Below are 18805 nucleotides of genomic sequence, written 5' to 3' on the forward strand. Positions count from 1 at the left end.
TCGGTCGCTAAAAGTACTTAATAACGATTGGAGTTTGTTGTTTTATTTCAAGGTTTAACGACCAGAGAGGTCATCAACGAAGGGAAATTTGGTCGTTGTAAGGAAGTACAACGACTGGATTACTTGTCGTCGTTAAAAGATATTTAACAACCGGGTTTGCAATCCGGTTGTTAAGTTTTAACGACGGAGCTTTTAATGACCGGTGACGACCGACTTTTACCCTGTCGTTATTGGCTTATAGCGACCAGATTTGATCTTTTAACGACCAAATTTCCCCTCGCCAAAGTCCATTTCTCTTGTAGTGAATGGCCCTCTCGGCAGCAGGAAAGCAAATGTTCAATGGCCCTTTTGGCAGTTTGTATGAATGACCCTCTTTACAGCAAGAAGGTAAACGTGCAATGGCTCTCTTGACAGCAGAAAAAATATGATTGGGATGACAGATATGGCCCTTTGGCTGGATAATCTTTCTTTCGTTCGTAGTGTGGGTTGTGACCCTCGTGGTCGAATATGCCCCTTTGTCTTTGTCATGACCTTTTTGGTCGAATATACCTTTACGCTCATTTATTGTGACCTTTTTGGCCTGATATGTCTTGGTTGCTCATTCTTTGTATAACCCTTGTGGTTAGATGTGTCTTTTGCTTATTTGTTGAATAACCCTTGTCGCCAGTTATGTCTTTGTCATTCATTCTTTTCATGACCTTCGTGGTCGGATATGCTTTGTCTATTTTTTTTTGTGACTTTCGTGGTCAGGCTTACTTTTCACCTTCGTTGTGAGTGAGCCAGTTGACGACGGGTCTGTTGCCTAGCTAAAAAAGCCTGCATCCACAGAACAGTTATGAGTTTCCTAAGAGGCCAATTAACGTTGTTGTCCTCCCATCTAGTGTCTCTTCTTGTGTAACGACCCATTTTGTCGTTACCATGATTATTCTATTTTTGCCCTCGTTGACCTATTTCTGAGTCTCATTAGAACTATTTTGACCCGAGGAGATAGTTGGCATGAATTCCTAGGCATCGTTTTGGGCTTTAGAATGATTTCTAGAAAAAAATTGGCTTTAAGCGAAAACCATTTGACGAGAGTTGACTTTTGGGTGAACGGATTTCTTTCAGAAATCCATCAATTCTGAGTGGTCCAGATGACCATTTTTGATTGATTGGTGGGTTTGGTTAGGTTCCTAATGCACTCGGTTGCGTTTTGGGACTTGGGTTGAAAAGTTGATATTTAGGCCATCGGGTGTTGACTTGGTCAACGAAGCCTCTGTTGGAAATTTCAAGGCCACGAGTGCGTTCGTAGAGCGTTTTTATGCATATCTACATATTTGGTTTGTGTTTGGGAGGTTTCAGGATTGTTCCAGGTGTCGTTTTCAAGTTTGGAAGATACCAGATTTTCGAGTGTCTGGTGTGACCGCCGCAGCGGTACTAAAGGTGACCTCTGGGGCGGTAACCATTGGAGCGGTAAGGGCGACCGCCATAGCTGTCACGACCTAACCCACGAGTCATTCGGGCACCTACCGTATTACTAACCTTTAGTAGGCGAACCCTTACCGACAACCTAGCACTTAAAACATGCGACAATCATCTTTAAAAATTACAAGATTTAAAGTAGACACTTCTTACAGATTCTTTTCAATACAATAAAACCTGAAATAAATCCGTGGGATCTAGTCTAGATAGGTACAAGAGCTCCTAAAATACAAGAAGACAAATAAATGACACAGCCTCCGCTTGAAGTGAGATAGGCGAAGCTGTAGGAGAATATCCGATAGATCCAAGCGACGAAACTTCAGCTAAGACCAGCAACACATCTACACCCAGAAAGGGCGTAGCAAGAGTAGTATCAGTACACTACACGTACTGGTAAGCATCATAGGTCGACTAAGATTAGTTCACGCAACACAATATAAAGTCAATAAGACAAGCAGTTAAGTCAATGAAGCTCAAATTCTAAATAAAGATTACTACAACATTAACTCACGTACCTTGTTACCCTCGAAGCTTACTTCTTTTATTTCCAAAATATAAGGTATTCTAGTAAATCATAACCATTCCCTACCTTCATCTAACCTAGTGACTCTCGCTCTCCCACTCACCGTATGCTATACTTTTACCCCTGTTGTTAAAAGAGTTCGCCTACTCACATTACTACTATAATACAATGTATCCGAGAAAATAAATCACTATTTGACAACCAACACTACACGTACCTTGTGTAACCCCCTCTCCACCAAACTCTCAACAACACACATGGAATAAATGAGCAATGTTAACGACAGTAGTACACACATGTATAACAAAAAATCATGAGATGTAGTGCAATGCTAATACGATGCAGGGCCTAAACACACTGTACATACACGCTAGTTGATGTCTTAGCTCAGTAGCCATAACCTGCAGGGGACCCATGGTGTCCATGTACCACTCGTTCCGGAATACCCCTCGGACCTAAGCACAAACCTCCACCCCGGAACGAACCTCGGTTGCGGATCCAAAACATATACATATATGTAATTCATGTCCTCAGTTCAACGGCCAAAAGGCCAAATAACACAATGCCCATACTCAGCCTTGCCTGTTACCTGTATCTCCGCATAAACCATATAGTGCAATGCACGAAACTAGATGACAAATCAATCATAATTCCAGCCCTTGATAAGCGTAATGTCAACCCAACTCAATATAATTCTTTGCATACGACCTCTTATTTTCAAGAAAACAACCTTATGAACGTTCAACCAAATAGGACATACAGACGGAATTTCACCCCCTTCTAGGGTTGCATAAAAGTAAACACGAGGTATCTCCTTAGCGACAACATCACTTCCTATTAAAATAAATCATTATTATTATAACCATTATTATACCATATTTTAGTCACATTAGAAAGTCCGTCCATCCAAACTCCGTGTCTGAAGACCTAAGCATGCATTCTCCCATCAACTCTAAGTGTATATACGATAACTAAAGTAAACCATAACCTACCTCTTTGACGAACAGATATTTGATTCTCCAAGAATTTCTCGTCTGCTTAGCCTTTATCCGATTCCATGAGCGATAATGTTTGTAGGGAAGGGTGGAAAAGAAATTAGAAGGGTTTCTTTTTCTTGGAGTCCATGGTTTTTTTTCTTTCATGAGGAACCCTGGGACCAGTCCTTTGAGTGTCTTTTGTTGAAAAGGAAGAGAAAAATAGACTAAGTACAGAAATTCGAGCTACTGTTCCACGTGGACCGCTGCGGCGGTCGCTAAGCCGCTATAGCGGTACCGCTATGGCGGTCCACTGACCGCTATAGTAGTCCGCTTTATTTTCTGGCCCGAAATTTCCAAATCCTTCCGAAATTGATTTTTCCCACGCTTAACTCTTAAAACACATCATGGAGCTTATTATTTACAATCCTCGACCTAGATTGGGCATGGTTTCACGAAATATTAAATAACGACCGGACGGGTCATTACAGTAGCGGTCGACGAGCAGTTTTTATGTTTTAAAGCCTCTAAAAACCCTTATTTCCTCCCATAACTTCTATTATATTTTCTTACCACCTTGAAGGCAACTTGAGGGGCTAATGGTCAGATTTCTCTTGGAAGTAAGTTCCCTAATCCTAATCTCTTCCATTTCCCTTCCTAAGTAAGAATCCATGCTAGAAATTCCTAGAAGCTTAAGACTAAAAGAGGGTTTATGGGGGGTTTTCTTGAAAAGGTTCTCAAAACGAAATGACTTCCTAGATTGTGAATAAATGATGTTAATGTTGCTATTTATTCTAGATAATGATATATCTAGGCTTGTTAACCAATAATCTTCCATTCTAGAGTAGAAATTCTTGAATCAAAGTTAGGGTTCTTAGACCCAAATTTGGGGGTTTTCACATAAATGATGATTTTGAGAATTAATTGAGTATTCCTATGATTAACATAATGGGTTTTGACCTTTTAGTATTGAATTTGGTATTTTGGTCATAAAATTCTCGTTTTGCCCTTAGGGCTCCTTTTCCCTAAATTAAGGGTTGGAATTTGACCCGAATAGAAAGTAGCCAATATGGATATCATTATTCATGGTTTCGTACATAGAATTCATATGTGATAGAGTTTGATTATTTGGAGATGCTTCAAAAGACAAGGCAACGTGTGAGTTCATGGTACCTGCTCGGCTACCACGTAGGTTATGGCTTCCCCTTTCGGCAGACTCCGATTAGTTTCCCATATTCATGTATTAGAAGGAACAGAGAATGCATTTGTAGGAATTGGAGATTTGAAATGAAATCCTAGGATGGTATTGATGTGTGATTGTGTGTTCGGGCTTGTGGCCTGTAGATTATGTAGGACATATGATGTGGGTTCCTTCAAAATTGGTGGATTTTATGTGACTTGGGAGTAGCGGACGAAACTTATTTTTGTGCCTAATGATGAAAATTTCCCGTAATATGTGATTACTTGTGTTATGCCATTAAAAGTGAATCTAGTGGATAAATGAGAGGATAAAATGTACCAATGATTGTGATTGAGTCCAAAATGAGTTGTGATGAGAGATTTTGAGTGTAGGGTAAGATTCATTTTCCTAATTTAAGGAAGTGGAAAAAATGTATATCGATTGGTTGACCTGTTGTGTGTAGGACTAGCCACCCTGTTGTGTTGTGTTTGACTGTTCTATTGTGTTGGCTTGATGCCATGTGTAGTTGGTAGATATCGAATTCTGTTTGTCGTCCAGATTGGGATAGATTTGACATACCCACTGTGGGTGTTGTGATATGATATATTATTGGCATACCCACTATTGGTATTGTGATATAGATACATTGTTGGCATACCAACCGTTGGTATTGTAATATTGATATATTGTTGGCATACCCACTGTTGGCATTATGATATGATACGTTGTTGGCGTACCCGTTGTCGGTACTTGTGATATTGATATATTGTTAGCATACCATTGTTGGTATTGTGATATGGTACATTGTTGGCGTACCCCCTTGTTGGTACTTGTGATGTTGAGCTTGATTGTAATGATTGACATATGCATTGCGCGCATTCTCTCATATTCATGATGCATAACTAATACTCGGTATCGTTGATTGAGCAGAACTGATATTTTCTAACTCTTTTACTTGAGTGATTGTGAAAAGGCCGATGTCCAAAGATCCATTCTGGAATCGTTGATTATATGAAACTTGTGTGTGACAAACTCTTTTACTTGAGTGATTGTGAGAAGGCCGATGTCCGAGGTTCAATTCCGGAATCATTGACATATGCATTGCATACATTCTCTCATATTCATGATGCATGGCCGATACCCGGTGATGATCCGGTATCGTTGATTGAGCAAAACTGATATTTTGATAAACTCTTTACTTGAGTGACTGTGAGGTGGCCGATGTCGGATGAGCTATTCTGGCATCATTGTTGCATGGCCAACTTCGATGTTATCCCGAAATCGTTGCTAGTGCATAGACTCCGCGGGTCCCCAAGAGTGGTGCCGGTGAGACTCCCCCTGTGAGCAATTAGCCAGGGTCCCGTCTGTCTATTAGGCAAAGATCCGGGACGGGTGGCACTTAGACTTTGCGAGTCACACTAGGTTGTGCTACCGAGATGTCAATATTTTCATCTGGATTACATGTGTACACCTCATTTGCATGACATAGCATTGCATTCATACATCTTGCATTGCATTGCTTAATGGCTTGTTTGAGATGATTTGGTGTTTACTTGTGATGAATGGATTTGGATTGATTTATTCAGACTTGGCACATTTGGGATTAGATGCTTTACTTAGGCAATGACATATACTTGGAGCTGGATTTATTGATCGAACCTGTTGAGGTATCCCACAGATCGTCTGTAAGATTAGTTATATGTTTGGTCTCTATGTGATGTAGGATAACGGGTGTCTTAATGATGAGTTGACTACTAGACTGAAACGATCGGTTTAATGATATGTGAGTTCCGAGATCGTTGTGAGCTTGACTGGTGAATTATTAGAGTGAATTTAATGCTTAAAGGTATTGATATACAGTGTGTGGTAGATAGACGTATGACTGGATTGGGTTGTTATTGTTACACCTCGAAAAATTTCCCGTTAACGTACAGTGAATAGACTAACGAAGGGTACGACGTATATGATGTTTTGATCAGTGAGAAATAACATTTGATGATTCTAAATGGGATTTCAAAGACATTCGAGGTAAGAGAAGAAAGCTTGCCAAAAGAAGGCAAGACATACGGTGGATAGCAAAAAGGAAATTACGAGTAACAAGTTAACGATGACTTAATGATGTTTTGGAAAAGAATCATAATGTCCCTTAGATTGTTAATTAAGTGCTAAACAAGTGTTAAGAAGGTTCCATAAGGATTGGAGATCAAACGAAGTGACGAGAACAAGATCAGAGAAAAGATGGGTTATACGGACGATTATACGGTCCGTATAATGTTATACGATCCGTATAATGGTCCGCAAAATCTTCACAGTGAAGGTCCCTCACTGGTGGGATTATACGATCACTTATACGGACCGTATAAAATTATACGGACTGTATAATGTGCCGTATAATGGTCACAGAATTGAGATGATGATGAGGTGATTTCACGGTCACTTATACGGACCGTATAAGTGTCCGTATATTTTTCCAACGGATCAGATTTTTAAGTTACTAAAAAGGGGACCAAGTTCAATAATTCATTTCATTTTTATACCCCTTCTCTCTAGAACACTCAAGAACTCTCTAGAACTCTCTCCACTCTTCATCCACAAGAACCCAAGAGAAATTAATGATCAACTTTATCAAACCAACAAAACCGAGTGTATGAAGCACATTAAAGTTCATCCAAGCCAAGAAATTTCAATGGAGGTGAACTAGGGTTTTGGTGCAAGAAGGGTATTTCCACTCAAGACTTATTCCTACACTATCTAAGGTAAGTTTTATGATATTTTCATGATGTTTGAGGTATTGAAAAGTTGAAACACTTGGATTGTAGAAGAGTATAGAAAATGGGTCATGAAGGTGAAAGTAGTGCCATTTTGAATAGAAGCTTGGGTTGAGTTGTGGATATTGATATGTTGTGATTGTAAATATGTTATGAATGACATTTAGAACATGGGATAAGTATTATACGAGAGAAAACGTAATAGTGAACTATGACCATGATTATGGAGAAATTGGAGTGAAATTGTGAAATGTGGATAATGTAGAAGAATGATGGTTGTTGCCTATAATATTATGAATGTTATTTTGGATGTTTGGGAGTTGATATGTGAGATGAGGAAAGTTGTATAAACAAAGGAAATGCTGCCCAATTTTCTCTAGCATTGGCAAGCACGTTCTTATAATTGATTAGCTAATGTTAATGCGAAATTCTCTTGAAGGTAGAAACGTGGGCATTGAAGGAGAATGATCAAACGATAGAGTAGTTAAACGAAAAAGGTATGTGAGGCTAGTCCTTTCTTTCTAAGGCATGAATCTTATGGCATGATTTTAATTTCCTCCTTCTTCGAGAATTTCCTACATTCCGAAAAACTAAGAGTCTATGTTCATGAATAGCCATATGAGATAAGAGATACATTATGAGCACGATAATGATAATGATGAGCTTAAGTCTAAAGATTCTAGAGTCCATGATATGATGTTCCCATAAAGCTAATGATGCTATCTATAATCCCTTGATATTGTTTATTGTATACACTCACCTTATATGCTAATTCCTTTAAGGTGAGGCAGAATGCTTATAAATGATTATACACTCACCTTATATGCTAATTCCTTCAAGGTGAGGCAGAATGCTTATAAATGCTCCATAATGGAATCGGGGGTTCACGACCTTATGCCACCCCGATAAAGTACAGTTTTCTTTGAGTTTCTATGCATGCATTATGATGAGTATATGATGATGATGTTACACCGCGCCTATATGGCCGGGCAGACACCGCTAAGGTGGGCAGCGTATATTGTATACACCATGTCTAGATGACATGGGCAGACACCACTAGGGGGCGTCTTGAGATGGTACCCCGGACGCGGGAGGCCTGGACGCAGGCTAAATGATTATCACACTGTACCTATATGGTCGGGCAGCTTATACATAGATGCATACATGATATGATAATGATTTATGAAGGCTTGACATGCATTATTTCTTTTATAATTGATAGTCGATTCTGATTGCTCCTCATTTGATGCTCCCTTATTTCATTGATGTATTATTATTGTTGATGCCTTACATACTCGGTACAATGTTAATCGACGTCCGTTTTCTTTGGACACTGTGTTCATGCCCACAGGTAGACAGGGAGATGATCCAGACTCGTAGGCGCTATTAGCTGACTTGAGAGCACTCCATTGTCCCGAAGGTGCCATTGACTATTCTTTTGTGTATATATATGTTTTGGGCATGACGGGATCCTGTCCCGCCTATATGTCTAGTGCTCTAGTAGAGGCTTGTAGATGTGTAGTTGTGGGTAGTATGGTCTCACAGTTTCTCATCGTATGTATATATTATTTTGATAGCCGAAGGGCTTATGTATATAAAGGAAATTATGTTTCAAATGAAAATAGTTTTTCTATGATTATGCGCATAAGAAATATGAATGAACGCAGGATGAGTAATAGAATGAGTCGTGCTCGGTGGTTAGCCCCGGGTACCCGTCATGGCCCTAGTCGGGTCATGATAAAAGTGGTATCAGAGCAGTTCAGTCCTAGGAAATGTCTACGAGCCGTGTCTAGTAGAGTCTTGTTTATGGTGTGTTGCATGCCACGCTAATAAACAGGAGGCTACAGGGCATTTAGGAAAAATGACCATTTTTCATCTTAAGGGATCGTGCGATAGAGTTGTGTTATAAGATTTTCTCCCCCATAATAGTGTGCTATGATTTCAAAAAGGCCGCCAAAGGGAAAAGCTAAAGCCGCCCAGAAGGGCACGACTACGATGAAAAAGCGGGGAGAAAGAGAGCCACCAATGAATGTAGAAGAGGGCGAATCACATAATGAGGCTCCGTCTGATGCCTCTTCTACTCCGCCTATTATAGAAGAACAAGAAGGGGCTTCAGCTTCAGCTCCAGCTCCTATGCCTCCAGTCCCTCCACCTACTACTTCGGGTCAACAAGTGACCGAGGCTATTCACCTATTGACGCAGTTAGTTGTCGCCCAGGCACAGTGGCAGAATACGAGCCTAAGTGATCGGTTAGCTAGTAGCAGAGCCCATAATTTTATGAGTCTGAATCCTCCGAAGTTCTTTGGTTCAAAGCCGGATGAAGATCCGCAAGGCTTCATTGATGAAATGTTGAGGACATTAAAGATTATTCATGCCTCCGAAACTGAATCGGTGGAGTTGGCATCATATAGACTCTGGGATGTGGTGGTCTTATGGTATAATAATTGGATAGCATCAAGAAAAGAGAACGCGCCTCCTTCGGTTTGGCAAGAATTCGTAGATGCCTTCATCCACCACTATTTGCCACCCGAGGCCGTCGAACTAGAGCGGACAGGTTCTTAAATCTAAAGCAAGGAAATATGAGTGCCCGGGAGTATAGCCTTCAATTTAATTCTTTGGCTAGGTATGCTCCGACTATGGTGGCCGACATGGGAGATCGGGTGCACAGGTTTGTGAGTGGCTTAGGGCCACATTTATTTAAGGACTTTTTGACGTCTTCGTTGCAAGACGGGATGGATATTTTCCACATTCAAGCCCATGCCCAGAATTTAGAAGGACAACAACATCCGCGAAGGGGTGATCGTGATATTGATAGAGGGCAAAGCAAGAGGGCCAGATATATGGGGGCAGGTAGTGATTACAGAGGGGGATCAAGGCAGGCATATTCTAGACACTCAGGCCAGTCGGTGACTAGTGCACCTCCACAATTTGCGGGTAGAAGATTTGATCGCTCCTTTCGTTCAGGACAGGGCCAGGGTTCGAGGGCCCCAGGTCCTCAGTTTGGGGGAGATTATAGCCAGGGGAGATTATAGCCAGAGGAGACCCCTAGTACCGCGATGCAGTCAGTGTGGTAGGTTACACTCCGGACAGTGTCGCCAGGGTTCGGATGCTTGCTATGCAGCGTGGCCGGGTCGGGCACATGATGCGGGTGCCGTCGGTGAGTGGTAGAGTTGGGGTTCAGTCCACAGGATCAGCGGCTGGTTCTTCTTTAGCGCACCCGGTAGGGCAGACTTCTCAGATTCCAGCAGGCCGAGTTAGAGGCCGAGAGGGAGCATCTACTTCAGGTGCCACTCAGCCCCGTATGTATGCTTTAGTCGGCCGACAGGATCTTGAGTCCTCCCCGGATAAGGTTACAGGTACATTATCCGTATTTTCCTATGATGTCTATGCATTGATAGATTCAGGTTCTACCCTATCTTATATTACTCCGTATGTTGCTGGTCGTATTGGGGTGAAACCCGAACCAATTAAACTTTTTGAGGTATCTACTCCGGTTGGTGATCCCGTGATAGCTAGACAAGTGTACAAAAATTATGTAGTTGTGATATGTGACCGCCAGACTAAAGCTGATTTAGTTGAGCTGAAAATGTTGGATTTCGATGTGATTATGGGTATGGATTGGTTGGCCTCATGTTATGCTAATGTTGATTGCCGAATGAAAGTAGTTCGATTTCAATTTCCGGGAGAGCTCGTGCTTGAATGGAAGGGTAATACAGCATCTCCAAGAGGTAGGTTTATTTCCTACCTTAAGGCAAGAAAGATGATAGCTAAGGGCTATATTTATCATTTAGTCCGAGTTCATGATACGGAAGCAAAGTCGCCAACTTTTCAATCCGTTCCGGTAGTAAATGAATTTTCGGATGTATTTCCAGATGAACTACCAGGCCTTCCTCTGAAAAGAGAAATTAATTTTGCTATTGATGTGTTGCCGGATACCAAGCCTATTTCTATTCCTCCTTACTGAATGGCTCCGACAGAATTGAAAGAGCTAAAGGCACAATTGAAAGATTTGCTCGAGAAGGGGTTTATTAGACCCAGTTCATCACCGTGGGGAGCACCTGTCCTATTTGTAAGAAAGAAAGATGGCTCTCTACGAATGTGCATCGATTATAGGCAGTTGAATAAGGTGAAGATAAAGAACAAATATCCTCTCCCAAGGATTGATGATTTGTTTGATCAATTACAGGGTGCCAAGTGGTTTTCCAAAATAGACTTGAGGTCGGGTTATCATCAAGTGAGAGTTGGAGAAGAAGATATTACCAAAATAGCTTTCAGAACGAGATATGGCCATTATGAATTTCGGGTGATATCATTTGGGCTAACTAATGCTCCGGCAGTGTTCATGAATCTGATGAATAATGTATTCAGGCCTCTCTTGGATCTATTCGTAATAGTATTCATTGATGATATTTTGGTATACTCTCGTACAAAATCAGAACATGTAGACCATTTACGTATTGTTCTTGGAATTCTTCGAACCCGGGAGTTGTATGCAAAATTTTCAAAGTGCAAATTTTGGCTGAATTCTGTGACATTTTTGGGTCATGTTATTTCAGATGATGGCATTCGAGTTGATACTCAGAAAATTGAAGCTGTGAAGACTTGGCCAAGGCCTACGACGCCTACAGAAGTTCGTAGTTTTCTGGGATTGGCAGGTTACTATAGAAGGTTCGTAGAGGGATTTTCATCTATTTCAGCCCCATTGACGAAGTTAACCCAGAAGTCAGCTAAATTTCAGTGGAATGATGCTTGTGAGCGTAGCTTCCAAGAGTTGAAGGACAGATTAACCTCAGCTCCAGTCTTGACACTTCCAGAAGGGCCAGATGTGATGCTTTCGGTGTTGGGATAGGATGCGTATTAATGCAGAACGATAAAGTCATTGCCTATGCTTCGAGACAGCTGCGAAAACATGAAAAGAACTACCTAACTCATAATCTCGAATTGGCTGCAGTTATTCATGTATTAAAGATGTGGAGACATGACTTGTATGGTGTGCATGTTGATATCTATACAGATCATAAGAGTCTTCAATACCTTTTTAAACAGAAGGAGTTGAATCTGCGATAGAGGCGGTGGTTAGAATTATTGAAAGATTATGATATGAGTATTTTATACCATCCCGGAAAGGTAAATGTAGTAGTTGATGCGCTTAGCCGCCGATCAATGGGCAGCCTATGTGAAGTTCCTTCGGAGAAGAAAGAATTGATTGATGAACTCCACCAACTAGCTAATCTTGGAGTACGTTTAATTGATTCAGGTGGTGCAGGAGTTGGTATTAATGATCCCACAGTTTCGTCCTTGAACATAGAAGTAAAAGAGCGGCAATATGAAGATCCTTAGTTGAGCCAATATAGAGACACATTTCATGAAAAAGAGAAGTCTCCATTTGAAACTTCTATGGATGGAATTCTTCGATACCGAGACAGGCTATGTGTTCCGAACGTTGCAGAATTGCGTCGTCAAATTCTAGAAGAAGCTCATTATTCTCGGTATTCTATTCACCCAGGAGCGACAAAGATGTATCATGACCTTAAGCTAATTTATTGGTGGGATGGAATGAAGAAAGACATAGCAGAATTTATAGCCCAATGCTCAAACTGCCAGCAAGTGAAAATCGAACATCAAAAGCCTAGAGGATTATTGCAAGCAATGGAGATTCCTATTTGGAAATGGGAAGTGATCAACATGGATTTTATTCACAGATAGAGGGGCACAATTTAAAGCTAAGTTCTGAAAATCCTTCCAAGAAGGTTTGGGTACTCAAGTAAAGCTCAGGACGGCATTTCATCCGCAGACTGATGGGCAGGCCGAACGTACCATTAAGACCTTGGAGGATATGCTAAGAGCATGTGTTCTAGATTTCGGTGGTAGTTGGGATGATCACTTACCCCTTATTGAGTTCTCATACAACAATAGCTACAATTCCAGTATCCAAATGGCTCCGTATGAAGCTTTATATGGAAGGAAGTGCAGGTCTCCAATTGGTTGGCTTGAAATAGGAGAAGTACAGTTAATAGGCCCTGAGCTGATTCAACAAGCAGTAGAAAAAGTCAAGGTGATCTGAGATCAATAATTAACAGCCCAAAGTAGCCAAAAATCTATGCGGACAACCGCCGGCGAAACTTAGAGTTTCAAGTCGATGATTGGGTATTTTTTAAGGTGTTGCCAATGAAAGGGGTGATGATATTTGGTAAGAAAGGAAATTTAAGTCCTCGATATATCAAACCCTATAAGATCATCCGCAAGGTGGATCAGGTAGCTTATGAATTGGATTTGCCTCCAGAACTTGAATTGGTGTATCCAGTTTTCCATGTCTCAATGCTCTGCAAGTGTGTTAGGGATCCTACGAGGATTGTTCCAATAGATGATGTTCAAGTGACAGAAAAGCTAGTCTATGAAGAAGTGCCCATTGCCATATTAGACAGGCAAGTACGGAGACTTCGAAACAAGGAAGTGGCCTCAGTTAAAGTCTTATGGTGAAATAACAACCGAGAAGAAATAACTTGGGAGGCGGAAGAGAAGATGAAGTCCACATATCCGCATTTATTTCAGCCGCCGGAAGAGATCCATGAAGAGACATCGAGATTACGAGGTATGTATGTTTTCTTTTATGCATATGGGTCATGTGTGGCCAACGTATATCGCTATTGTACTGTGGATCTGTGAGGCAATGTTATTGTGGGCTGTTGTGATAGGATGGTAATGCCATATTACAGGGGAAACTCTGATGAAATTTTTATAGAATCCCCGATGACTTAACATTCGAGGACGAATGTTCCAAAAGGGGGGAAGAATGTTACACCTCAAAAAAATTTTCGTTAACGTACAGTGAATAGACTAACAAAGGGTACGACGTATACGATGTTTTGATAAGTGAGAAATAACATTTGATGATTCTAAATGGGATTTCAAAGACATTCGAGGTAAGAGAAGAAAGCTTGCCAAGAGAAGGCAAGACATACGGTAGATAGCAAAAAGGAAATTACAAGTAACAAGTTAACGATGACTTAATGATGTTTTGGAGAAGAGTAATAACGTCCCTTAGATTGTTAAGGAAGTGCTAAACAAGTGTTAAGAAGGTTCCATAAGGATTGGAGATCAAACGAAGTGATGAGAATAAGATTAGAGAAAAGATGGCTTATACGGATGATTATACGGTCCGTATAATGTTACACGATCCATATAATGGTCCGTAGAATCGTCACAGTGAAGGTCCCTCACTGGTGAGATTATACGGTCACTTATACGGACCGTATAAAATTATATGGACTATATAATGTGCCGTATAATGGTCACAGAATTGAGATGATGATGAGGTGATTTCACGGTCACTTATACGGACCGTATAAGTTTATACGGACCGTATAAGTGTCCGTATATTTTTCCAACGGATCAGATTTTTAAGTTACTAAAAAGGGGACCAAGTTCAATAATTCATTTCATTTTTACACCTCTCTCTCTCAAGAACTCTCTAGAACTCTCTCCACTCTTCATCCACAAGAACCCAAGAGAAATTAATGATCAACTTTATCAAACCAACAAAACCGAGTGTATGAAGCACATTAAAGTTCATCCAAGCCAAGAAATTTCAATGGAGGTGAACTAGGGTTTTGGTGCAAGAAGGGTATTTCCACTCAAGACTTATTCCTACACTATCTAAGGTAAGTTTTATGATATTTTCATGATGTTTGAGGTATTGAAAAGTTGAAACACTTGGATTGTAGAAGAGTATAGAAAATGGGTCATGAATGTGAAAGTAGTGCCATTTTCAATAGAAGCTTGGGTTGAGTTGTGGGATATGTTGTGATTGTAAATATGTTATGAATGACATTTAGAACATGGGATAAGTATTATACGTGAGAAAACGTAATAGTGAACTATGACCATGATTATGGAAAAATTGGAGTGAAATTGTGAAATGTGGATAATGTAGATGAATAATGGTTGTTGCCTATAATATTATGAATGTTATTTTGGATGTTTGGGAGTTGATATGTGAGATGAGTAAAATTGTATAAACAAAGGAAATGCTGCCCAATTTTGTCTAGCATTAGCAAGCACGTTCTTATAATCGATTAGCTAATGTTAATGCGAAATTCTCTTGAAGGTAGAAATGTGGGTATTGAAGGAGAACGATCAAGCGATAGAGTAGTTAAATGAAAAAGGTATGTGAGGCTAGTCCTTTCTTTCTAAGGCATGAATCTTATGGCATGATTTTTCCTCCTTCTTCGAGAATTTCCTACATTCCGAAAAACAAAGAGTCTATTTTCATGAATAGCCATATGAGATAAGAGATACATTATGAGCATGATAATGATAATGATGAGCTTAAGTCTAAAGATTCTAGAATCCATGATATGATGTTCCCATAAAGCTAATGATGCTATCTATAATCCCTTGATATTGTTTATTGTATACACTCACCTTATATGCTAATTCCTTTAAGGTGAGGCAGAATGCTTATAAATGATTATGCACTCACCTTATATGCTAATTCCTTCAAAGTGAGACAGAATGCTTATAAATGCTCCATAATGGAATCGGGGGTTCACGACCTTATGCCACCCCGATAAAGTACAGTTGTCTTTGAGTTTCTATGTATGCATTATGATGAGTATATGATGATGATGTTACACCGCGCCTATATGGCCGGGCAGACACCGCTAAGGCGGGAAGCGTATATTGTATACACCATGTCTAGATAGCATGGGCAGGCACCACTAGTAAGCGGCATGAGATGGTACCCCGGAGGCGGGAGGCCTGGACGTAGGCTAAATGATTATCACACCGTACCTATATGGTCGGGCAGCTTATACATAGATGCATACATGATATGATGATGATTATAAAGTAAGCCAGCATGCATTATTTCTTTTATAATTGATAGTCTGTTACAGATTACTCCTCATTTGATGCTCCCTTATTTCATTGATGTATTATTGTTGTTGATGCCTTACATACTCAGTACAACGTTCGTACTGACGTCCGTTTTCTTTGGACATTGGTAGACAGGGAGGTGATCCAGACTCGTAGGAGCTATTAGCTGACTTGAGAGCACTCCATTGTCCCGGAGGTGCCATTGACTATTCTTTTGTGTATATATATGTTTTGGGCATAACGAGGTCCTGTCCTGCCTATATGTCTAGTGCTCTAGTAGAGGCTCGTAGATGCGTAGTTGTGGGTAGTATGGTCTCACAGTTTCTCATCGTATGTATATATTATTTTGATAGCCGAAGGGCTTATGTATATAAAGAAAATTATGTTTCAAATGAAAATAGTTTTTCTATGATTATGAGCATAAGAAATATGAATGAACGCAGGATGAGTAATAGAATGAGTGGTGCTCAATGGTTAGCCCCGGGTACCTGTCATGGCCCTAGTCGTGTCGTGATAGTTATCCTATCTGTGAATTCTTTTACTAATATGTGTTACTAACCATTGTAGGCTTATGATACTTACTCAGTACGAGTGGTTTGTTCTTATATTGCACTTGCTACACCCTTTTTGGGGTGTAGGTTGTTTCAGGTGATTGATTGGAGCATATGCGAAAACACGTGGTGCCTATCTGGAAGGCCTCCTCCCATTTTATTTTGGGACGGAGGTTGAGTTTTAGAATGTAGTGGTAATCTGAGGTCATTAGCCGCTCTTGTACTAGTCTAGACCAAGTCATGGGAAGATGGATTGAGTCTGTAATCATGTATTTGTTCTAATCATATGAACACTTGAGTTTATTACATAAATATTATGATATTCCGCTGTTATTTCTAAATATCTATTGGTTTAAAAGAATCGTCCTTATTTAATTGATATGTATTCAATGAGAGGGTTCAGCTACCGAGGTGGGAAAGGTAGGTGCCCGTGCGACCCCGAATTGGGTCGTAAAATCTTGATGCTCTTTCGAACCCTCTTGGGCTCGGTATTTCGAGAGATGGTTTTAGAGCGTACTTATACTAATGGATATATTTTGAAAATCTAAAGTAAAAATTTATAAAGTGCGTGTCGTTCTGTATATATATTTTTGAAAAATCTTTTATCATGACATGTGTCTTTGAACGAGGTGTTCCGGCTCTCCCGAGAGGTATGATTGCTGATTTTCTGAACTGATAGGATTTTTGAGACCTTTCTCGAAAATTCAGCCCCAGTTTCCAAATCTGCCCTGAGAGGCTCTTGCTTAGTCTCGTTATGTAGGAATTTTTTAGAGGTTCTCTTAAAAAAATTCCCCAGTGTATGGCTTTGTTTTACCGTTATCTTTGTTGATTGTTTCTGGTAGGAATTTTTTTGGCCCTTTCAAAAATTCTGCCCCAGTGTAGGGTTGACGCTAGCTGACTCTTGTGCTGGTCCTCGTAGCTTGATCTTGTCGATTCCTCCTGCTTTATTATCTTTGAGATTTTTCTAAAGTTTTCTTGGGTTTTTCTTTTATGACGACCGAGCTCGAAAGCGCCTACGTATCCTGTCGCAGTAGGAATTTAGGTCGAACGTAGTTTAGAATAAAGTAACTGAGCTTTGGTTTTACTAATAATGTGACTTGGTCCGATAATGGACTGCCTGCAGATCCCACTGTGGGGAAGTCAGGTCATTGCGTAGTTCATTACATGGCTGATTTGTTTTTCCTGTTCTATTACAAGATATGATTACAGGCAAAAAATATGATTACATGGAACTGATATTGCAATAATAAGCAAATGGAATCCTAAATATAATATCTCTTGAGCGCGTCCGCGTTGATAGCCTTGGGCCACTCTTGTCCGTCCATCTCGGCTAGGACTACGGCTTCTCCTGATAGAACCTTTCTGACCATGTATGGTCCTTGTCAGTTTGGCATAAATTTTTCTTTGTATTCTTCTTGGTGAGGAAAGACTCGCTTGAGCACGAGTTGTCCAATTTGGAAAAGTCAGGCTCTGACCCGCTTGTTTGAAGGCTCGAGACATTCTTTGTTTGTGCAGTTGTCCATGGCATAACACCACCATTCTCTTTTTCTCTGTCGTGGCCAGCTGTTTGTAGCGGTTTCTGATTCATTCTGCATCTTTTAGATCCGCCTCTTAGATGATCCTGAGTGAAGGGATCTCTAACTCTGCGGGTATGACTGCTTCTGTACAGTAGACAAGAAGGTATGAGGTTGCCTGGTGGAAGTTCGGGTTGTCGTTCTGTACCCAAATAAAGCATAAGGCAGCTGCTCGTGCCAATTCCTGTAGTTGTCAATCATTTTTCTCAGGATCCTATTGATGTTCTTGTTGGCAGCCTCTACAACTCCATTCATCTGCGGCCGATAGGCGGTGGAGTTCCTGTGGGTTATCTTGATTATTCGTAGATGTCCTTCATCAAATGGCTATTCAGATTGGCACCATTATCTGTGATGATGGATTTCGGCACACAGAAATGACATATCAGATTGTTTTTGACGAAGTCAGCCACGACTTGCTTGGTTACTGATTTGTGTGAAGTTGCTTCTACTCATTTGGTGAAGTAGTTGATGGCGACTAAGATGAAATGATGTCCATTGGAGGCCGGAGGCTCGATGGTTCCTATGACGTCCAGTCCCCATGCCACGAACGGCCATGGTGAGTTCATTGCGTGTAGTTTTGTCGGGGGAACCTTGATCAGGTCTCCGTGCATCTAGTACTGATGACATTTCTGCATGAATTTGCACGAATCATGCTCCGTGGTCATCCAATAATACCCTGTCCTCAGAATTTTATTAGCAAGGGTGAATCCATTCATGTGGGGTCCACATGCCCCTGCGTGCACATCTTTCAGCAATTTCGTAGCCTCTTCGGCGTCCACGCACCTGAGCAACCCAAGGTCAGCTGTCTTTTTGTACGATACTTCTTTGTTCAAGAAGAACCCATTAGCCAACCCCCTGATGATCTTCTTTTGATTTGCTGAACTCTCTGGCAGGTAT

Source organism: Lycium ferocissimum, chromosome 6, assembly GCF_029784015.1.
Source record: "Lycium ferocissimum isolate CSIRO_LF1 chromosome 6, AGI_CSIRO_Lferr_CH_V1, whole genome shotgun sequence".
NCBI classification, from domain to species: Eukaryota; Viridiplantae; Streptophyta; class Magnoliopsida; order Solanales; family Solanaceae; genus Lycium; species Lycium ferocissimum.